General features: G+C 38.9%; 1 protein-coding gene across 12 annotated transcripts in view; it reads left to right on the top strand.

Moving 5' to 3' along the window:
• Positions 1–15325, top strand: part of LOC108092860 (protein sidekick) — a 79010-nt gene that overhangs the window by 1899 nt on the left and 61786 nt on the right. The window lies entirely within an intron of this gene.

Raw genomic sequence — 15325 nt, 5'->3', positions numbered from 1 at the left:
TTCATACCCAGTGCAATTCTTGCAGTTTGTTCATTTATGCGCCGATTTGTTTGCGCAATAAATCCTTGCCCCGAGGTTGGCGAACCAAACATTATATTGTGCATTGTATTATGTGCCCGCCAAACCAAATATTAAATACGGAATCAACAAATTTCCGATTTGAATTTCTGCTGGGGCTTTCGCACATAACCTCACATTTGCACTGGGGCTTTCAACATGGAGCGTCTGAATAGTTTATAGCGGGGTGTTTCTGGGTTTTGGGGGTTTCGACTCACCACAATGAGTCCCTCAGGCTCTGTTTGTGTTGCCGCTTGTGTTTGGGGCTCTTTGGTTTTGCGGGGGCGTTCCATGGAGCTTGAAATCGTTGTGCAAATTGAACTCTATCTGTAGATAGGAAGTTGTAAATCCACATTTAATGCATTAAGTAAATCCAAATATGAACTGGAGAAGCCAGCAGAGTTTGCAGCCTAGGAGTTAATTTACTGGCTCAAAATACGCCGCGTAAATAACTGGCAGTCAAATCAAAAGTCTCAAGTTTATGAAGCGACGGAAAAAGGAAACTCTGATCTTGTGTACAAATACTTTAGCGATATTTAAGTTAACTGACTGCAACTTGACCTTGTCATGGGGCTGGGGAGGAGTACAGAAGAGGGCGGGGCATCGATCAACTGCAGCTGAGCGTGGAAAGTGCTGAATTGGCCAAATTGTTTGTGAGCTTTGTATCATTTTCCGTCTCATTCGCTTCTTTATCCGTCTGGCGGTTCGTTTTTATGTGTTTTTTGGTTTTGGCCATTTGATTCTGCCACTGCAGGTGCAGCCCGACCCTTTTCGCCCGCGGTACAATGGCTGTCAAACTGTTCGCCAGGCTGAGAAACGGAAAAATGAAAAGAATACGACGAGGAAATCTGGCAAAAAATTGAAATTGTTTGTCCAGCTGCTTTACTTTTGCCTTGTCTTTCCGCACTTGTTGCCCTGCCTCTTCTCCTTTCTTATTTTTTTTTACAGTGAAAACAAAATTGCATATGTTTTTTGGGTCCATCTTAAAATTCTTTACAATTTTTTTTGAATTGAATGAGTATGCTATGCATTAGCTGGTCTTTAACTATTGATTTATTTAATTATAACACTGTTTTTTTTTTGTATGCATTCATTTTATCATCAGTTTTCGGCCTTTTTTTCACCATTTGTGTTTCCCATAGATATCTTCTGGCCAACATCTCGGGTTGCACGACAAACATACGAAACCCAAAAGATGCCAGCCGACAGTTTTATAATTGGCTCCATCTTACTCAGGATCTTACGATCTCTGTTCATTAAATAGTGACATCAATTCAACACTGCAAAGAAATCGCCATTCAAGTTAAAAGTACAACAAAATCAACTACAGCAAACACCAAAAGTTATGAAAACCACCGACAACGAACATGAAATCACTTTTTAAGCTCTTTTTCTCGCTTAGTATTGTTGTTTAAGTTACGAATGGGGAAGGTTAAGGCACGAAAAAAATAGTACACATAAAATAGAGCAGCAGACGAGAGCGAAGCGAAATAATTTATAAAAGATTGTCCAAGGGAATTGACTGTGAAAGAGATATATGTAATTTAAACAATATACATAGAGCAGTGATGATGATGACTGTGCGGCTTTATAACGTAAACAAAGGAGCACAGTGCGTTTCATAACAGCAAGTCAATTAAACGCGACTGCGGTAATCAGAGCGGCGCAGAAATATGGTAACTGAAAAATGAGCACCTATCAAAAGCGAAAGTTTGTTATCGTTTTCAATAGGAAAAATGTTGATCGATAAATGAAAAGTGTTTCAGTGATGGTTTTATTTTACGTTTATGGTTGTGAATTTCATTTTAGTCCTTCAAACTAAACAATTTACTTAAGTTAAATAATATTTTTCCGTTTAAATTGCTCTAATTACGTATTGTCGTGTCCTTTTGATTATCGATCCATGCCAATATGCTCTTGATCCCTATATTTCATTAACTATTTTAACATGGTCGAGTTATGTGTGCACCTACGAAAATTCGATTACTTTCCCTCTGCCATCGCTTTTTCCGGTTCCTTCGTTCTGCATTTGCGGTTATTCTGGTAGGTATTTTTGGCAGAGAAAAAAGGGCAAAGGGGGGTTATATTCATCAACAATGTCACATGATATTATACTGTTATTCCTGTGTCTATGGCTGGAAAAAGAGTTTTCATTTCGCCTTCGGGGGGCATATTCTCTCGATGTCCTGTCAAACTGCTTCTGCCACACAATCTGGGCAACAAACCGAATATCTCTTTTCGGTTGCCACTGCACATTTTCCGTTAACAAGCTTTCTCTCTGGATTGCCATTTTATAAGCCAATAAGCGCCTTTGGCTAACAAAACTCTTTCAAAAGTTCGCCCAAAAATAAATCGCAGTTCTACGAAGAACAACCATTTTGTTCGCTTTCCAAAGGTTCTAATGACCAAAAGTTATATGTTTCCTATATGGGGAAATCTACCAAAATAGTTTTATTATTTAACAGCCACAAATACACGTATCGCAATTATTGCACAATACACTCGCCTAATTTAATAAAGAATTTCCGATCGAGGCGCCGAAACGACCGCATTAGATAAATCAAATTTTCCCGACCAATTGTTTGAATGCGTCAAAAATTGATTGACCCACAAATGGCCATGGGCGGCATCCCGCAAAGGGGGGATTTTGTTTGTCCTGGTGTGGCTTTCGAGCATTATCCTAATGCCTTTCTATTGACAATGTAAATCGGGCGACGCGCTTGGATTTCTGCATTAAATGGACATTTACACACTCGGGATGGCAGGGAACACAAAAGCGGAAGGCAAGGCAATAAAAAGCTTTAAATAAAACCATATTGACCTTAGTAAAGGCGTAATTGGACTGCAGATGAAGATTTCAGCAATGGAAAAAGCTTTGAGATAATTCATTTCAGTAGGCTCAGTTAGAATTATATACATACATATTTAAAAAAATTAAGCAAACCTCTTCTCCTCATACCTCTTAATTTTTAGACTATTAGGAAAATTTTCACCTAAAAATCAGTGGCAGCAAAAATGAGCAAACATGATTAGGCAACCAAAACAATTATCCGGGATCTATCGGAATATGCAAAGTGTTGATGTATGGGTAATACGTTAGAGGGAAAAGCTGACAAACAGGCAGCAAACCGAAAGCCGGTCAACAGCATTTACAATGTCAAATTACAACCAGCGGGACAATGTTTGGCCATCATAAAGAACGCTGTTCCCTCCCCCTTGTGGTCCGCAGAAAATACTGCCCATTCCCGCCGCATTGCAGTTTACCCGTTTATTTTCCCCCATTTCGAGGGTTTTCCCCGGGGAGCGATAGATTGACCAAAAAGTCAAATGGGTCTCGCACAGTTTGAGATTTTCGCTGGCAAACTGTGACAAATGAGCTAACAGTTTGATGATCCCAAAATGAAGCAAATTAAACTGGAGAAGCTTGCTCGTTGCGAGTGTCCTTAAAACTTTGATACGGTTATTAAACAGATTATCAAGTTTTCCGCTTGTTGCTAACTTTCCAGTGAGTATAAAAATCAAAAACTACAAAATGAGCAACTGCATTTCGGTAGCGAATTTCACAGAAGGAGAATGTTTAATTACGAATTAATTACAAAATTCACTTTGGGGAGTATTTATTTTGGAAGCTCAACGCAATGCGGCTAATAAAATGGTCGAAAGTTTGGTACAAAGTAAGCCCCACTAATTTCCTAATGGCTGCCAAACTGTGTGCTCAATAGTTCTGAATTGTTTAAATTCATAGAAATACCTAAAGATACAAGATACAGCAAATACTCGATAGTGTTTGTATGTACAGATTGTAACTGCTTGTGTAAATATTTAATGATTTTTTTTTCTTGCTTCATGTTGTTTTTTTTCCGTCTGATTTTTCTTTCTGCTTGCCACGCATTTCAATTAGCATTGATCCACTTGCAACAAAAGAAACTTGGAAGAAGCGGTAAGCAAGCAGTAAAACAAAAACCATTAAAAATGCAATCGAAAATATGTTTTCCCCGCCATTGTTTTTGCTTCGTCCAAATGCTCAATAATGATTTATATAGAAATTTGTGGAGAATATTTTTATGGCTTCTAATGAGGCACGTCTGTAGGTACAGTTAATGTTCGCTAATTGATAAAACCACCCTCGATACCCCCACTCAATGTTGATTACCAATTTTTTCTTTGTTTCTTCTTCTCTTACCTTGATTCATGAGCACTTTTATTGCATTTTCTTCCCGCTTACAACGATTTTTTTCTTCAATTAATATGCGAAAGAGGTAAGACCATCGCGGCATGTCAGAGGTGTGGCAAAGGGGGGTTTATTTTTAGCATGAAGCGGGAGAGGGACGCATGTCAAACTAACCGAGCGAATGATTGAGTGAAGAGTTTCTTGCAACACCTCGATCAAGGCCAGGCTAAGAAGTTGTTGGCAACGCAAAGGGGCAACAGGGGCGTCGAGGGGGGAGGGGGATATTGGTGCCGGGTGGGTCATTGCATGTGTGCTTGCCTTCGCTGGGCACATTTGCATAAGCTGCAAGCAAAGCAGCACAGACATTTTATTGTGACTTGCATACTGAAAAAGAGGTTGCAATGGGGTTCTTGCAACTCGGAGATCGAAGTACCCTATGTGATGGCTAAAGAAAAACGATTTTATTTGTTACTCACAAAAAAACGTCATGTAAATGGAGTGCTTGTTTTATTCCGTTTTAAAGTAATAAACCCATATTTAAAATTAAAAACCCACTTTTCGGGATTATCAAGTTGTATTCAAAATAGTGCAGCCCGTAGTTTACAGGGTATTGAAATACAGAAGCGCCACGACGAGCAGCGGACCAAAGTCAGGTGTAAATTTAAGCCACAAACGCCAGAAGAAAACGAAGAGGGAGCCGCTAAGCAAACAGCAGTGTATGGGACATATACATACGTATATAATACTAGAAGAAGAAGACGACGACGACTGATATCATTAGGCATTTCCGGTCTTTGACTGCCACGCACACTCGCGCATTCCTTGAGCCACTCTTTTTGGGTTCCACTTCGAGCGATTCCTTCACCCAAAATCACAGATACAAAATACTGCACACACATGGATTGAAGTTGCACACGTTTCGGATTGCGTGGAAGAAGAAGAAGATGGGGAGATGCAACCAGAAAGCCAGAAATGCAGAGGCAGGTAGCCGAAAATAACAAAGTACCATACCAAAAGTATGCCTCCTCATTGGGAAAACACCGCCGCCGAGTCGTGAGTGCAACAATCTGGAGACCAAAGTTTCAAGAGATTTTCCACAGTGTGCCGTTCGTTCTGTGGAAACTCATTGCGGCTCATGGCTTGGTTTTTCTTTCACCATTAATTGTAGCAAAGTTTCCTGGCTTGCAGACGCAGACTTGAATTTCGTAATTGATTGGATGTCGTTTTTAATCAGATGTTTTTTCGTGGCCTACCTTTCACGAGTTTCATGCGAGTTGTGTGGGCATTGCGTTGTATTTGACTGACTTTAACGTTCGTACTCCTAAGGTAATAAATATGGATGGATGCAAAACATAAAAAAAAAATTAAAATGGTTACCCACTTGTCACCTTGCAAACCCTTAACCCCTTTGTACTCGACTCCTCGTTACTTTAACTATGCGGTTACACGTTCTTATTTCCGTAGCCTACTTAACAGCCAAGGAGCCGCCAGAAAAAAGGGGTTGCTACTGAAGGGGGGCGTGGCTATCGCTAATTTTATTATGCACACACACACGTACACCCAATTTTACTCTCCACTTTCGACGCGGTGCTTTATCACTTTCTACATGGACTCGAATCTGGTCATAAGAATTGCTCCACAGCCCCGCCGTTCCATTATTTAAATATTAAATAAGAACCAGCTAGGAGAACAACAGGGAAAAACAAGCAAAAAAGGCACACAAATTCAGGGGGAGAAAAGGTGAGCCATTTATTTTTCAGCGCTTGGGCACGTTGTCAATAGCCCAAACCTGTGTAACACCCAACTTACCACTAGGTTTTCGAAACGGCACGAAACTCCCCCGCCATCAACACTTTTTGTGCCAGAGTCACCCTGTGTCGGTGTTTTTGAGTTTGCTCAGTTTTTTCCTCTTTGTGTTTGCATTTTGATCAGCTTCAACTTTGGAGATTTGCTAAGTGGGGAGGGGTTTCCTCTTTGCGCTACCTTTTGTTCCCCCCTCCCCTCCCTTCCCCTCCCCTCCCCCCACTCAATATATTTTCCTCTGACACTGTTGACAAGTTCCCTTTCCCCTGCTAATATTCCTCCGCCTTCTCTTTTTTTCTGGCTCCTTGAGTCGCATCGCCGGCTACTTCATCTTGTTTCTCGGCGTCTCCTTCATTCCACTTAATTGTGGCCACTTTTTGAGGGGGTTAAGTGTATACAGACAGAAAAATAAGTTCTACATTTCAGATATTCTGATTGCTAACCTAAGTGCAATTAAAATATTAACATTTTTCCAACAAATATTTATCATTTTAAGAACTAGTTTGTAAGTATTTAATAAGTTATTTTCTGAGTGTGCATAGTAGGGAGGGATAAATGTATCTTGTACCTCATCTTCTTGCACATTTTATTGCCTTTGTGTTTTATGACGCCTCGGCGTGTGCTGCAATTTATATTCATTTTCTTACCTTAATCGCTTATGGCCCAAACAGCTGGATAGATTCTCCTTATTTTTCCATTTCCCATTTCCCTTTGCCCATTCCCTTGTCAGTTATCCGTTATCCTTGCTGCCCTCATCCATTGTTAATAGCAGCTAAGTTTGCTTTTAATATCTCATAATTTGCCAAGTAGATCTGATAAATGATTAGGGATATCCTGCAGGGGATTAAATAGATGGCTTAACTGGGAATCCTTTCAGCGTTTGCACCTGTCTTATCAGTTTGCTATATTGCCATTGCTCTTACTCGCTAATCTGCGTAGTGCCATTCATATATATCTCGATATATGGTGAAATATTCAATAAGTTTGACTCTCAGGTTTTTATCTTATCACTCGTAAATGTCAATGGTTGATATACTTTTGTTTTACTGAAATGAATAATAAAATAGACACTGTTAATATTGTCGGGTTTCATGTTGTTGTGTTCCAAAAATATCTATTATTCCTGGAAACAACTGCGTACAATTTTCCGTGGCCAAATTCGCACCGCTGCAGGTGGCAAAACAGTTCCCCTCGCTCAACAATTGCAACAGATAATCATAACAAATCATAATGACAAGTACACAAGGGCCTGATACTGGAGCCAAAACCTAGAGCACATGCATAATTTGTGATAATGGGCGCCCACAAAATCCGTATCCACAAAAAAAAAAAACAATCGGGCAGACACAAAAAGAAAGCCCCCGAAAAATCTTATCACACACAATTGTTGACAAACGAAGGTGGAACGTGAAAAAAAACCAACACACCACAGAATACGTATAGAACTTGTAAAAGACCGGGGTTTACCTGGTCTTTGTTTGTACTGCCATTGCAGCCATGCGCCGCCCCCGCCCGCCACGCCCACTCTAATGAGCCTCATGTGTTGGCTTAAATGTTTCAACATTTATTTTACTTTCATTGTTGCCACACACTTGTTCTGTGTTTATCTCTAGGTTACCGCTGTATCTTTTCTCTACTTTTTTCGTGAAAGGGTCTGGCCATTCTTTTTATTATATTTTGAAATTCGAACCATAAGCTTGATAAAAAAGATGTTCAAAACAATTCTTTGGTGTCTATTATGAGAATTTAGTATATAAATAAATCACATTGACAAATTTCTGGCAAAATATCCATTTGCTTTTGTGTAGACAAACATTAATGCAGAGTATTGAAGCTATTGTTTCCTTTATATACATATATGGTATATTGTTTATTTCGGTTTTTTGCTCATCGGATATCAATTTGAGTTGCGCAGGGTGGCGCACCATGTTCAATTCGGTATCAATGATGGATGTTGGCCCGGCGATTAGCTAATAACTCGGGCAGCAAAAACCGTGAGGTGTTTTTTTTTGTTTCTCGGCCCCCCGAAAAACACACTGGGAAATGAGGAATGAGCTCTAAATGGGAAATGAGAGAGAAAATGAGACCAAACGAATCGAGCCAAGTTGAGTTTTTTGGCTTTGTCAAGCAGAGAATTGTGCTTAACTCATAAAGCCGGTGGAACAGCCGCCCATACGTATATATACCTGTACAGAAAACCCCAACCCCAAACCAAAAACTCATTGGTAACCAGATGCATGCCAATGGCATGAATCATGAATATTGATCTCCCTCTTTTGAATGGGTCTTAGTGTTTTGTGTGACTCAGTTCGGTTTTAGCCTTTGGTTGTGTGTTGCCTCCTCCTCCTCCTCCTCCTCTTTTGTTGCCTGTTGCCAACCGCTTTTTGGCCAAGAGAGTGGAGAGTGGGGACATAAACAAGAAGCGGAAATGGTCAACAGCAAGAGTAGTACACAAATAAAAAACACAGTTTGATGGCAATTGAATAGTCGGAGGTATTTAAGCCTTTAAATATAGTTGATATAATATGTTAGCATACTCGTATGTTGAAAAAAAAACATTTAATTTACATTTTTATTTTATTTTCACTTTTTAGAGAACAAATTAATACACGCAGTTATTCCATCGGAAAAAAAAGAAAGTGATCTCCGTATCGTTTTCATTTTTTTCTGTGTAGGAGCAACAGCAAAATGTATCCGAAACTCTTCAAAATGAATTGTCATCATCATTTTGTTGTCGCTCGCATCTCCTTTGGGGCCAACTGGGGCGCCACCTGGCGAGAACTGGTCCAACTAGTCGAACGTCGAATGGGGTAAAACCTCTGGTGAATCGGTCTTTAATAGTTCGCCTTTATGGATTTTAGTAATCTTTTGCTGATCTTCAGGTAATTCGAGGTAAACCGAAAAGTTTCTTTGAAATTTTAAATCGCAAGCTGACTTTCATCACAGCTGTCTTTTGTTATTTAAATGTCTTATGAATAATGTAGAGCTTGAAATATGTCTTTGAATTACTCTATAAAATAGATTAATTCAATTAAAATCCAAAGCATCTTTAATACAATTTAAATAAATTGCGGCCAAATTTTGTAATAAACATTCTTAAGGGATTTAAATCGGATGTCAATAAAGAAAGCTGCTACAGTTGAAAAGTCGAATGGCGATAAAAATAGATTGCCATTTTGGGCTACCTTTTTCAGGTGAGCTTTTATGGGAAATGTTTCATTTCATGATGGGCATTAGAGCTCGCTTTTCATAATTTCATTTTTTACATTTTTAATTTTCAATCCCCTGGTGGATGTCGTGTCATTCATTACGAGTGCATCAATCACAATGGATCAATACGTACCAATGGTTAATTGAAATTAAATTCTTGTGAAATTGCAGTCATAATCTCTGCTGAATTTTTCGGTGGGGCTTCGCTTTCGGCTTAAATTCCCCCAGCCAATTAATTGTGAAATGAACGTATATTTATGTGTAAATTCTGGACAGGCAACTGATAATAGAAGACATTTACTACGGCTTCGGCAGGGAGAAAAGATTGCTGCGGATAGAGTCGCTTTCCCTAATTGGGTAAGTGGGTATAGGTTTCCATCGCCCACCGCCCACCGCCCATAAATAAACCCCCCGATTGTGTCTGTTCTTTGTCCAACTATTTGAGTTATTTGTAGTTTGCGTGCGGGCAGCGCATTTCATATTCCCTCCCTATATAAATGCTCCGGAGTATCTTTTCTCCGCAGCCCGGGAATCGCTGTAATTGTTGAGATTTTTCCCGCCCACCAAGGGTTAAGTCCGTGGATCCGTGGATCCGTGAATCCGTGTATCCAAAAGCGATTGAGAGCTCCTGAAACAAAACGGCACAAAAATATGGAAAAAGAATGCCTGTTTCCATGAGGAGCGCAAAACTCTCGTTTTGATGTTTTCTTTTGTTGACTGAATATTTATGGCAGGGGGTGGTTGGTTGGTTGGCGGGTACTTATATAATTATGTGGTAATTATGTTGTTCAACTCTTTGTCCCAGTTGTTGTCTGGGTGCCTCTTCATGCCGTTACAACGACAACGACAACAACAAAGAGCAAATTGTTCGCTGACAATTGACAAAAGCGGGAGGAGAGTCAACAAATGGAGGTTTTGGAGGGAAAACAACAAGCCAAGCTCTTTTAAATCGAAGTTTAAGTGGACTCCCGCAAAACGGAAAACGGGGAAAGCGATGCGGACATATGTACATTTAAGTTGCCTTGGTTTCCAGCTTTTCTCAGCGGGTATCAATGCTTTGCCAAAATCTACAGAACCAAATTCATATTATTTGGGATGTCTAAAAATTTCCTAGAATCTACTTAAACATTATATTTTTCTTTAAAAAATTGAAAAAGTTAATCCTTATAATTAAAGTAGGTTTAAACATTTTTTTTTTTATTTAATCAAGGGAATTGAAAGTCGGACTTAATAAAAGAGTATGCAATGTTTTAGTTGCCCGTAAAGTTCATTCACGATTCTTGTTCTTGTTTCTGTTTTTGTTGTTGATTGTGCGCAGCTTCTTAATTAATTTGACATAAATTGCAAGCGAAATAAAACGCAAAGAAAGTACAGAGACATGAGTATTGTATGAGGCCGCCCCTCCGGAATTTCCACCCCGTCTGGTGCCTCCTCCCCCTTGCCAACCAGTTGCACACAGTCTGTTGCAAAAGTTGGCGCTCGGCAAATTTGTTTGCTTAAGCCCTTTTGTCTGCCAGTGTGCGTGTATGCGTGTATGTTTGAATGCTTGTTTGTTTGTAAGTTTGCTCGCTCGCACTCTTGTCTGTGTGTGTGTGTGTGTGTGTGCGAGTCTGAAAAGGACGATTGGGCAAAGTAAACTTTTAATTGCATTCACTTTGCATCAAACATCTACATACAGACATCTTGTATTACAGACTATACTTAATTGGGCATAATATTGATCGGACGGACCCGGCTTCATTAGCAGCCTTGGAATATAGTTAAAGTTTCAATCTATTCAGTCGGGCGGATGGAAAAGTTGTACAGGAGCGATTTTGGGATAACTCCATTGCCCCATTAAATAATTAGTTTTGCATACTATTAAAAAACCGATTAGGAAGGATTACCTAGATATATAAACACTGACAAATATAAATAAGAAATAATAATATATGTAATTCATGAAGTAAGTACTATCTTGTCTACAAATTTAGATTCTACTCAATTGGCGGAAAGTTTATTAATAAATTTTTTTGGTATGGCAACTTAAGGTTCAACTTGGGTTTCAGCAGAGGCGACTTTCTAGGCGGGTCATCTTGATTGTGAAAGCTTAGCACCTTCGCAATCTGCTTTTTCCCCGCCTTTCTGCACATTTGTTAATTTCAATGCCGTAATTTTTGTTTATTTCTCTCTTTTACTCATTAAACGTAATCGGAGCCCAAGAAACGAAATCAAACTTGGCTGAGTTTTCTGTTTTTTTTTTTCCCATTTTTTCGCTTTCCTTTTTTCTTTTAGCCCATTTCAATTGTAAATTTCAGCGTCAGCAGAGCGGAACAAAGGGGGGAATGTCTTGGATAAGGGCAAAAATGTAAATATTTTGCCTATTAAAAGCTAAAATTGAAATTGGTTTATGGACCTGCCTCAATGTGATTTTTTTTTCAGAGCCGATGGCAAAGAAAATTAAGTTAATGAATTGGAAAGCCAAGGAGCAGCAGAGGTAAAGGTGCGCCGAGGATCAAGAGTGTAACAATATTAATGGAGGTTCGCATTAACCCTTGGTTAATCATCTCAGTTCATCTGATTCTGATTCTGATTCTGTCCTGGGCCATTTTTCCAATTTTCTTAGTAGAGAGAGAGGTGTGGACTGGAAAGCTGTTATTTATGCGGATTTAATTTTCCTTCCTTCTGCTGGCTGTTTTTTCTTTCTGCGCTGTGAAGGTTAAAGGTTAAAGGTTTTACGTTTTACACTGTGCATTTAAGACCAGCTGTTCTTTGTGTATGGAAATGCAGTACCTAAATTTTTCTTGACTGCCACGCCTTGTTTTTTGGCCCGCGGCAGCTTATTATAATTGTTTTGTTTGTTTGCTTTGGCTTCTTTGAAAGCAGAGAGCAGTTTCGTTTGTTGCTTCTCGTTTTGCGGCTTGCAATTTAATTTCTATTCGGTTTTCCGCCCATACTTGGTTAATGACTTTCGGTTTATTTATTTAAAATTTGATTACGTTTCATTATAATTTTTAATATTTCTGCGCTCAACTTTTGGCTTCTTCGTCGCCCTTTCGCGAGTTACACTTTCTCGCACTTGGTGGCAAGTTTCGTGTTTGCTCGATGTGTGTGTACTTTTCTTTCACTCGCTGGCTGTTTCGCTTTTTGCTGCTTTTTGCGGCATTAAACAAATATTTTCGCCATTTTACAGCGGTTGCACCACCGCACCACCGCCTACCCACCCACAACTGCCTTACTTTTCCCCGTTGCTCGTACATGATTTTTTCAATCAACAATGAAAATAATTAATTTTGATTTTTGTGCTCGACTGCCTGCGAAGACTTTGTGTTTTCTCCTTCGACGAAAAATTTGAGAAATATTTTAATGAAAAATTTCTGTTTAATGCGTTTGCGGAGTTTATTAAGAGCTCGCTCAGACTTCACTGGTTTCAAAAGATCACTTAAAAAAAAAAAGAAAAATGGTGGATTCAATCTTTAATAATAATATTTTTTTTAATCAAAAAAAAATGTTCTTGACCATTTTAGTCTTTTGCTTTTTCCACTTCCGCTTAGCGAAAAATTGTTTAAATTCCATAAGCAATTGTAAGGGCATCTTAGATTTCAAATGGAATTTCAACGTTTCCCCATATTTCCCTTTGACGAAATTATAACATTTTTCAAAGAACTTGTGCAACGTGGAAATTCCGTGTGAAAAGCGCTTTTGATGGGGGCAACTTCTAACTGTTTGCCAGGCGGCAGTCTGACCGCATGCCACGCCCACTACTTACCACTGTCGCCCACTAACCGCCCACTCATATGCAGGCATAAAAACTCGGCCACATTTCTGTGCTGCCTTTGCTCATTTTCTTCGTGTTTTTATACCCTTGCAGAGCAAAGGGTATTATAATTTTGGCCAGAAGTTTGCAACGCAGTGAAGGAGACACCTCAGACCCCATAAAGTATATATATTCTTGATCAGCATCACGAGTAGAATCGGAATACGTCTGTACGTCTGTCCGTCTGTCCGTCTGTCCGTCTGTCCGTCTGTCCGTTTCTGCCTAAACTAGTCTCTCAGTTTTAAAGCTATCTCGCTGAAACTTTCCCAAAATGTGTGTAGTTATTGCACGCAGTATATAAGTCGGAACGGGCCGGATCGGCCGACTATATCGGATAGCTCCCATACGAGAGAATGAAATAAAAAATTCTTACTCCGTTGTTTTTGATCAGATCGACTTGAATTCTTCAAGATGGCGTTTTCTAACTGTTATTGAATTTCGGATTAAATTTGATCAAAATCGGATAACTCTATCATATAGCTGCCATAGGAGAGATCGAAAAATATATATATAATTAATGGAAATAAATTGATAACATCGTTGTTTTTTATCCCACGAGCATGATTTTTTGAATATAAAGTTTTTTAACAACGTTTATATTGAGAAAAAAGTTTCATAAAAATCGGTCGTCTATATCTTATAGCTGCCATAGGAAAGATCGAAAAATCTATATAGAAATAAGGGAAATAAACTTATAACATCGTTGTTTTTCATCAGACAAGTATGATTTTTGGAATATAGAGTTTTCTTACGACTCTTGAATTACGAATTAAATTTGATCAAAATCGGACAACTATATCGTATAGCTCCCATATGATCTATAGTCAAAAATATGGAAAATGAATAGAAAAATCGTCTTAGCTTCGATGTTGTCTAGCCTTTATGAGCTTTGTTCGACATATTTGATGACTGCAAGGGTATATAAGCTTCGGCTTGCCGAAGCTAGCTTCCTTTCTTGTTTCTTTTCTGTTTTCTTTTTTCGTGCGGTTTACGCTTCATTTAATTTGGGTTTCTTTAAAACAAATAACTGTGACGAAACATGGGTTTTGGTGGGCGAGAAGAAGAAGAAGAAGATAATGAAGAAGAAGAAGCGGTGGCGTCACAGGATGGTTTCTCTTCAAAAATTTATATGTTTTATTTGATCTCATCGCCATTATTTTTTTTACATTTAATTATTTTTTATATATAATTTTTTAAATCATCGCAATTGTGATATTCCTTTAAATATTTATTAATTGTTTTAAAATTGTATTTATATACAAACCATCTTTCCTTCAATATTTTTTTGTTTTCATCTTGACTGCATTTGTACCTTTGGTTTCTGGTGCCACAGTTGACTTTGATCCCTCTCTTTCTATGCCCCTATTTGCCTTCTCTTTCCATGACTCCGCTCGACTGACCCTGCTGTCTCTTTCTGTCTCTGCTGCTTAATTGAGCATCAATTAAAAATGTCTCGCCTCATTAAGTATACGCTTAAAGAAAATAAAACCAATGGGGACAAAGAAAAAAAGAAGCGAAACCAAGTAAGACCAAAGAAAAACAGATAAAGCAGCGAAGCGGCAGTGAAAATATATTTGCAATGCTTTTCTTCATTTTTTGTTGATGAGAGAGCGCTCCGAGCATTTATCAGTTCGTTGGCGATCTTCAGTTTGCCGTTCCACTCGCCAGTAGCCCCAAAACCCCTCGAAAACCCCCCATTTGTTTCTTCTTTGGCCTTTTATTTAAATATCATCTTACGCCCCGCAGTCGCCATGTAAATGCACTCTTTAATGGCTGCTCCTTAAGTGCGAGTTGTGCATTTCGTGATGACTCATTTGCATATTTGCATATTTAAGTCGTGTGTGGGATTCTCTGGTTATGAATGCAGTTGGTTATCTACTGACGAATGAAGTTTGCATGCCGACAACTGCAACTAAAACTCCGAGAAAACAACAGGCAGTACTTTTAGGTGTTATTGCCAAACTTAACAATTAGGCAAACTCAATTATATGTAGCTATTAAAACAAAAGTATAACAAACAAATCGTTTATCAAGTTACAAGTTAAATTGAAATGGTCGGACCAATTCAGGAGTATCGATTAGAGGCCTTTCATTACGCTTTGCAGATCGTATTCAAGCGATTTTCGAGTGACTGGTGACCTTTGGTCCCCTTGGGCCCTTTAATTAGATTAAAGAGCTTTCCGAGTTTTCCGAGTTGCCCTCGCTCTCTCTCTCTTAGCTCCTCCCATGGACAAATTAAAATAATTCCAGCGAACATAAATGCCATGTCCTCGCATATAAATCAAACC

Source organism: Drosophila ficusphila, unplaced genomic scaffold, assembly GCF_018152265.1.
Source record: "Drosophila ficusphila isolate 14025-0441.05 unplaced genomic scaffold, ASM1815226v1 contig_198, whole genome shotgun sequence".
In the NCBI taxonomy this organism is placed as follows: Eukaryota; Metazoa; Arthropoda; class Insecta; order Diptera; family Drosophilidae; genus Drosophila; species Drosophila ficusphila.
The sequence above is the reverse complement of the archived record's forward strand: the minus strand, read 5'-3'. Positions and strand labels throughout refer to the sequence as shown.